The sequence below is a fragment of the Tupaia chinensis genome, unplaced genomic scaffold (genome assembly GCF_000334495.1).
Source record: "Tupaia chinensis unplaced genomic scaffold, TupChi_1.0 Scaffold000014_1, whole genome shotgun sequence".
Classification (NCBI taxonomy): Eukaryota; Metazoa; Chordata; class Mammalia; order Scandentia; family Tupaiidae; genus Tupaia; species Tupaia belangeri.
In genome coordinates this window covers 7,000,222-7,008,971 of record NW_006159444.1, presented here as the reverse complement: position 1 = coordinate 7,008,971, position 8,750 = coordinate 7,000,222, and the positions used below count along the sequence as shown (strand labels likewise).

Sequence of the window (8,750 nt, the reverse complement as noted above, 5' to 3'; positions counted from 1 at the left end):
CACAAATAACCACTGTTAATGGAAAACACAATATAATTTATGCTTTTCTTAAAAAAAAACTGGTACAGTTACAGAGGCTATCCCCTGAGGGGTCATTTCTCACTTCCCTCTCTTTATCTCTGTCTCTCTCCACTGAGTATACGTATTCTATGGCAAAAAATCTTAATTAAGAGGAAAAAAATATCACGTCATCTACAAATGAGGACAATTTAATTTCTGTCTTTTCTATTTGAATGTCGTTTATTGCTTCCCTCCCCCTGCCTTCTTTTTTTATTAAGGTTTTTTCCTGTAGGGTACATGGGTTCACTGGAGATAGACGACTAGAACCTGAGAAATCAACTCCCAGGGAGATGGACACACTGCAGTCCGTTCTCCTTTCTCCCCTCAGGACTTTGGGCGTACATACATATGCACCCAGTGTGCCTCTCAAGCTGTAGGAGTCGGCCCACCAAGCAGCTGGCCATGTGGGATCCAGCACCCCAACCACCGTGTTACCTGCTGGTCCCCTGGGTGCCTTTTATTTCTTTCTTTGTATAATTGCCCCAACAAGGACTTTTTATACTATGCTTAATAGAAGTGGTGAGGGAAGGTGGGCCTTGTCTTATCCTGACCTTAGAGGAAATGAGTGTAATGTTAGTTGTGGGTTTCTCATACATGGCCTTTGTTGTGTGGAGGTACCTCACTACTGTACCAAATTTGGTGAGTGTTTTCATCATGAAAGCATACTGAATTTTGCCAAATATTTTTTCTATGCTGCATGAGATGATTATACAATTTTTGTCCTTCTTTCTGTCAATGTGATGTATTGCATTTATTGATCTGTATGTGTTGAACCATCCGTGTATCCCTGGGATAAAGCCCACTTCATCATGATAGGTGATCCTCTTAAGATGTTGTTGAATTCAGTTTACTAGTATTTTGTTGAGGATGTTTGCATTTATTCATTCAGGATATTGGTCTATAATTTTCTTGTAACGTCACAGCAGATTTTATGTCCTATTAACATAAACACAATGAAGCTGTTCTCAGGTACCAATGGGCAGCAATTTAACCTTGGGGCCAGCAGGTGGCGCAGTGGTTAAGGCACTGGACTCTCACGTGGTGGATGACTACAGTTTGAGTCCCAGACCCAGGAGTTTGAAACACACCAGGCACATGTGTACACAAGCCCAAAATCCTGAAAGGACAAGGGATTGCAGCATAGCCATACCCACTGGGGGATAATTTTTTGATTTCTGTCTCTGTTTCTCTCTGTCTCATACACCCTATAGCAAAAACAAACAAACAAACAAAAAACAAAAACAAAAAACCTCTCAAAAACAAAAAAAGATAATAATTTAGTCTTATTCACAGTATTCCTACAGAAAAGAAAGCTCTTCCACTCCAGCTGGACCTGAAGCCACATTGTGGTAGAAATGGATGAAGACAATCATTGAGCTCGGCATTGTCCTTTCTCCAAAGATAGTCTCCAAGACTCCATAGGTCACCACACAGAGCCTGCTGCAGGTGATCAGGGTCATTCACACAGTAGACGACACCATCCGTGTTTTCTCCTGACTCTTTTCTGAAATCGTCAACCATTGATCAGACATAAATAAAAAATATTCCCAGAACCTGAACAGAGATGAGTGCTGCTGGAAATAATGATAAGCAGACAAAAATTCATGTAAAAAAAGAACTGGTAAATTATATAAGCTACATAAGCAGGAAATATCAGTGAAAACAGACAAAGGCTTACAGCACAGATGTGTCTCTATAAACACTCGTCTCTATATGCTCACAGTGCCAAAATAAAAGGTGCAATCTAACAGACTGCTGGGCAGAAGCTACAACAAAGAAAAAGATAATACTTAGGCATGCCTGGTGAACCTGTTTTATCAGCCCCATCTGCACTGTCAGGATTAACAGTGTTACTCCTGTCACGCCCTCATTCATGGCAGAATCATTCCTCAAAGCCTGATAACCTTGTGAGTAAAACTTGCAGTGTCAGAACACCCAAGAAACAAAAGAAACCATGAAGACCAAGAAATCGTGAAGCTGCTTAGCTATAGCCAGAAAATGGAAGGCAGGCTCTCATGTGATGTAGGTGATCTTGACTATGAAATAGGAATAAATCTGAAAAATAAATAAAATGAGGACGCAGGAGATGACAAGGTGGGAGAAGTACTGAATTTCCACATGACTGATCATGGTTTGAGTCCTGGACCTGGCACCTGACTTTCTCACTTTCCCTCTCTGTTTTTCTCTGGTGAATGTGAGAAACAATAATAATAATAAATAAATACAATTACATAAATAATTCTTCTTAAAAAGTAAATAAATAAATAAAAGCTCTCCTGTTAAAAACAAATAAATATTGGTGTTTTGCATAGAAAAATACATCATTACTTTCCTGATGACCTAATAAATGAAAATGAATCTGAAAACAACAGGAACTACCAGTTGATTTCATAGGGACTTTCTCAAGGCTAGAAGACCATATACCTCCACTACCTGAACCTATTCTTTTTTTTTTTTTTTGACAAATCAGTTGTTTATATGCAGACTTAGCAAAGTTATAAGGTATCAGAAGATTAGGTCCATGGAAATAGCAAATTTCCAATCCAGTAAAAATGATAGCAAATTTGTCTATGATAACAGTCTCCAGAGGAACAAGGCAGTCATGCTCGCAGAGGAAGCCTGAGAGCTAAAATCTTAGTTTTCATGACCTGGAGCAGAATATGCACCACCAGCTGATCTACCGAGTCCTCCATGGGTGGACTCCAGCTCACTCCTAACATGCACCCTGAAGATTTGATGTCCAGCATGGAGGAACAGGAGACCAGCTTGGCTACAATGTTGGCTGATGTCTCTGGGCGACAATTTGGCAGGAGCACAAAAGTGCCACCACGCTCTGCTCAGATTACTGCAACTTCCACCATCTTTCTTCTTTCTACACAATCCCAGGCAGTCTGACCCGTGGTGTCCTTCACAGGGGGCGTCATGGGAAGTGTTTTGGAATGCCTAGGTTGCTGCCTTCCGTTCTCCCTCCCCCGTGTAGAAGGTGTGGGTCCTGGGAAACTCTCTGTCTGGCACTGTGCCAACGTGGGTGAAGGGAAGAAATGGCGTGGTCAGAGTGAGGCCATTCTTACTCTTCTAATTCAGATGTCATTAAGTTCTGTGGATGGCACCAGTGTCTAAGGCTTGTTTCCAAGTGTCAGTCTTTTCAGTCTTTGGTGTGATCAGCATGACCCCAGTTGTTACTAAATTCCCAATATAGTAGCATTCATTTTTTCCCCCTAGGTTTTGCCTTAGGGCACACATTCTCACCAGAAGAGACCGAGAGAAACAGAGAGAGAAGGTGAGAAGTCACCCCCACACTGCAATCCTTTCTCCTCCTGTTCTCAGAACTCTTGAGATTTGGGGAATGCATACACATGTGCCCAGCATGACTTTTTTTTTAAAGAATTATTTTATTTAACTTTATTTATTTATGTATTTTAATTTGATGAGTGGGGGGAGAGAGAGAGAGAGAGAAAGTGAGACAACGTGCTTCCAGGTCCAGGACTTGAAATGGTGTTGGCCATGTGGGAGTCCAGTACCGTTAACCACCACACCACCTGCCAGCCCCTGACATGACTTTTAAGCCTCCAGGCCCGCAAATAGAACCATGGTCGGACAGAGAGGAGTTTAGCACCTTAACCACTATGCCACTTACTGCTGGTCCCAGTAGCATTCATTTTTAAAATGGTATGAGAATTATACGATATATCTCAGCTCCTGCAAGATATTTGACAACTTCTCATTATTTGTTTGCAGAGAACATGGATAAATATGGACTGGGAAAGAACTACTAGGTAGGTAGATTGATAACCTAATGATTATACCCAAAGGATTCAAATTAATGAACTGATATCAATCTTGGGATAGGTCTTTAAGTGCCTCAAGGCTCTGTCCTCGGCCTTCTCATAGTCCATGTAGACGGGCCATGCAGACAACACAAGCTGGTAAAGAGGCTGCCTCCCATGTCTAAAAGGCAAGGCCTGGCCTGGAAAGACACTGAGGCAAGGCCCGGTTTACGAGCCCTCTTTGTGTCGTTTACTGGCCTGTAGTCAATTTCTCTGCCGTGAGTTTTACTGTTACTACGGTACCCTGCAAGGGTAAAATATCACCCCCAACCATTACAATAAAGCCAATTAGTGATCTTGTAGGAATGTGGTTTCCTATCGAAGGCCAGGAAGTTTGAGACTCCCCCACCTGTCTGTTTAAGCCTAAATTAACATATAGGTTAAGTTAGTATAAACCAAATTAGCGTTAAAAGCATATGTAGACTAAGTTAGTTTAAGGCTAGTTTTATGTAAATAGCCCTTGTTAAAGCTACAGGCCAAAGTTAAACTCATGCTAGGCAAAGTCAGCACATTCACCACATAACAGGGATCCAGAGATAAAACAAAAGAACTCACTAATTGACAGACTCAGCAAACAAAATACAGAAACCCACAGGTTTATAAAGAAAGGAAAAAGCCTGGCTGGCGACAACAGGATGAACAAACCCCAAGGCTCCAGGGAAAGGTTATCTTAGCTGGGAGCTCTTATCTAAAGCAGCAGGTAGTTTTCAACTACAAAGAGTTTCTCATCTATGTGCTATTGACTATAAAAAACTGCTAATAAAACATTCTGTGTTGTCTCCTGAGCTACAAGATCATCTTCCTTTCCCATACGGGTAATAGGCTCACCCTCTTTAGTTGTAATATATAGATAGTCCATATATTAACTGTGTCTTTACTTAACAAGACAAGATTTCTATCTAGGCCTTTGTAACCAGCAATGTTGCCATCCTAGCCCGGGACTGAAGTTATCAAGCTGACCTGGGACTGAAGTTACCAAGTTTCCTGCAACCCCCTCTTCTGAAGACCCTTCCCAGTAATCAAGATCTAAGGAGAAAATACAACAGACAAATGGACTTCCTCATCCTGAGAACTGTGATTGATTTCACCTGTTCAAACAAGACAGACATCATGGTTTATGATCATTGTTCCTGTGCTTTGAATTTCCTGTTTCATAGAGTAAATCTTTTATTTCCTCCCTCACCCCTCCTACTCCTGTAAGACATCCCTCAATAAATACGTGTGTTTGGTAGCCGCTACCACGGCAGCCTGGAGCTGGCTCTGGCTGTGGTCGGCTGAGAACATGCTAAGAGGCATTGAGGTCTTAGTCTAATTTCTGTTCCTGATCACCCATGTCGCCTTCCTGTGTATGAGTCTCAACTAACCCACCACTGCTGAGGCTGGACCCCGGCACCATGTTTCAGATAGATTTCTTGGATGGAGATATAGTGGTCTCCAACCTTTCTGGCACCAGTGTCCAGTTTCATGGAATAAAGTTTTTCCATGGCCCCGGGCAGGGGTCAGGATTGGTTTCTGGATGACTCAAGTGCATTACATTTATTGTGCACTGTATTTTTATTACTACATTATAATAAAAAGGACCTAGAGGTGGGGAACCCCTGACATAGATGATTAATTTACAGATCATACAAAGTCAGGTGGAAAAAAGTATCTTGAGACAGACAAAAACAGAAACACATAGACCAAAACTTACAGGTTGTAGCAAATGGGTAGTTTAAGATGTCAGAATCTTGTTATCTCACAGCTGTGGAGCTTAGGCTAGAAGTTCAAAACCAAAGTGTCAGCGTGGTCCAGTTCTGGGCTCTCCACATCCATTTGAGTTCCTTGGCTTGAAGCTGTAGCATTTCTTCTCTGCTTCCATGGTCACAGGACAATTCCCCCACCCCCAGGTGTTTCTGTCTTCACATAATTTTTCCATTGTGCATGTCTGAGTCTATGTCAAAACTTCCCAGTCATATTGGTACTCTAATGACCTTAACTTACCTTACTCGATGACTTCAGCAAAGACCTTTGTCTAAATAAGGCCCCAGTGTCAGGTTCCGGGGGTTAAGTCTGTGCATGCGTTTCTGGGAGTCAGGTGGTGGAGGTACAGTAGTAAACGCAATGCTCTGTGAGACTGACCCACAGGGGAAGGTTGCTGGTTGCTGATGACCTCTCTGACTATGCTGGTCATGCGTGTGCCAGGATCAGGGGCTGGTTGAAACTTGGTGTAGACTGCTGGGGTGCTCACTCTCTGTTTCTCTCATGGAAGAACTAAAATCAACTTTTCTTTTTTGTTAAGGATTTTGCCATAGACTGTGTGTGCTCACCATAGAGAGAGAGAAAAAGATAGTGAAAGGGAAAGTGAGAAATCACCCCATAGGGGGATGACCACACCACAATCCTTCCTCCCCTATTCTCCTCTCAGGATTTTGGACATATATGCTTATGTGACTAGTGTGATTTTCAAGTCATCAGGTCTGGGACTCAATCTGCAGTTGACCATGTGGGACTCTAGTGCCCTAACTACTTTGCCATCTGGTGGCCCCAATAAACTAATTTTTAACTTCTCTCTTTCTCTCTCTCTCTCTCTCTCTCTTTCTCTCTCGGGGGGGGGGAAGCATGGTTATCTTGCAATATCTTCTCCTTGATTTCTTTCTCATGTTGGAATTCTAGGCGTGCACACACGTATGCCAGGCTTTTTTTTTTTTTTTAAGCTGCCAGGGCCAGGTTTTGAACTGCAATCATGTGAGATCATATTCCCTCAACCACTGGATGACAGATTTTGCTATAGGGCGCGTGTGCTCGCCAGAAAGACAGAGAGAGACAGAGAGACAGAAAGCGAGAAATCACCCCCGGGAGGGGGATGGCTACGCCGCAATCCCTTCTCCTTCATTCTGCTCTCGGGATCTTGGGCACACACGCACACGTGCCCGGCATGAGTTTAAGCTGCCGGGTCTGGGATGTGAACCACAGTCGACTACATGGGAGTCTAGCGACATAGCCATTACACTAACTGCTGGTCCCCAGTGGAGCTGATCTTAAATAAAGTTTAAGGAGAAAAAAAACCCCATCTTATTTGAGGGAGCACTATTCAACCCACACTGTTATGTTAAACGGAGATCTACTTTTATTACACAGCTAACCAATTATTCCTCTGCCATTCAGTGATTAGTGTATACTTCACTGTTATTTCCTGCCATACAATTAGATATCACGTTTCCAGATATTCTTGGATATGTTTCTAGACTTTGTTCTGTTCCATTGGTCTGTTCCTTCTACACCCACATAAAATGTCATTGTTTTGGCCCAGCCTGGTGGCATGGTCAGTGGCTCACTAAACTGCAGTGCTGGAAACCACATGGCTGACAGTGGGTTCAGATTCCAGGGTCAGCCTGAAAACACACAGGGTGTTGTGTGCATGTGTGCCCAAGATCCTGATGAGCAGGTGGGCTGGGGGAAGGGGATTGGGGTGTGATGAGACCCTGTCAAGGTTGCTCTTCTCTCTTTCTCTGGCATATGCATATACTCTCTAACGTGAATAAAATCACTTTTAGAAAGTCTTTGTTTTAGGGCCAGCTGGTGTTGTGGTGGTTAAAGTGCTATAGGGCTTGTGCATGTACTCACTGGAGACAGACAGAGACAGAAAGTGAGAAACCATCCCCCAAGAGGGATGGCCACACTACGATCTCTTCTTCTCAGTCTCCTCTTGGGATTTTATTGGGTCATCTGAAAAGTTATGGTGTACTTTTCAATGCAAAAATGTGTCATGACTTTTCCAATGACTCAGTCAAAAAACATTCTCTGGGAATGACTTCTCCAGCCCACATGGGGATGAAACAGCAGGTGATCAACAACTCTCAGACACTGAGCTCTGATGAGTTAAGCCTTTGCCTTCAGGCCCGGAGCCAACTTCTTCCTTCAAAAAGAAACAAGTGTTTGTCCTGGACTCTAGGGAAATGCTGGGTTAGATCTTCTTGGGTCTACCCCCTGATGCTCATCTCCCTTCTAAGATTCTCCCTGTCAACCCTCCCCCTCCTCTTTAGTTTTGACCAATCTTCTGTTCTGTCCTGTCAGCAGAAGTGATGCCAACGATGCCAACAACAACAGAGCAGGTTTTTTCATAGGTGCAAAGCTCTCTTTTTTCCCCACCTGGTGCCTATCTTCCCTCCTTCCTTACTTCTAACACACCCTTTCCCAGAACTTCTCTCCTGTTCAATTCAGCTGTGGGAGCAAACATCCACCAGCAGCTGAGCCCTGCCCTCATCCTGCACCTGCTCAGATATGCAGGTTTTCAGCAACAGTAGGCTAGGGCAGCCGGGGGGTTGGGGGTGCACTGAGCCAGGAAGCCCCGGTGTCCATAGAGGCCCAGCCTCCTTTACATCCTCTCGTCCAGACCCAGTTCCTCAAACTGATCTGCTGCCTCCCTTCCTCTCGCCAGTCCCCCTTGCTCCTGGGAGTGACACCTAAACCCCAGCTTCTCAGTGAGGGCAGTTCACCATAGCCTGCAGCTCTGTGTCCGGGATCCCTTCTCATCTGTGAACAGCTCTGCACCTACTGTCATTGTCCCCACAAAGTCAGAGCGTATACATTCTCCATATGCAGGATCTTTGAAAAGTTCATGGCAATGTGAGTTGAGAATAAAAACCATGCAGGGGTAAGACCAGGGAGCAGCAGGCAGGGCGGAAGCTTCAGGATAGCAGGCAACTCTGTGGCCTGGGATGCCTGGAACACTAGGAAACTGGGACCCCCTCTGCCTGGCTCTCCGAGGACAATAACTGCTGCACGTAATCTGGAGATGGAGAGTGTGGGTCTGAATATAGAGAGATAAAGGAAGAGCCTGAGAAAGAAGAGAAGAGAGAACGGAGGAGGTAACGATCCCTC

The 8,750-nt window shown here is 44.0% G+C and overlaps 1 pseudogene; it reads right to left on the bottom strand.

Annotated features, from left to right (window-relative positions):
* Nucleotides 1–945: 945 nt before the first annotated feature.
* LOC102490079 (RING finger protein 145-like) lies at nucleotides 946–3,956 on the bottom strand (annotated as a pseudogene).
* Between the last annotated feature and the right edge of the window lie 4,794 nt (nucleotides 3,957–8,750).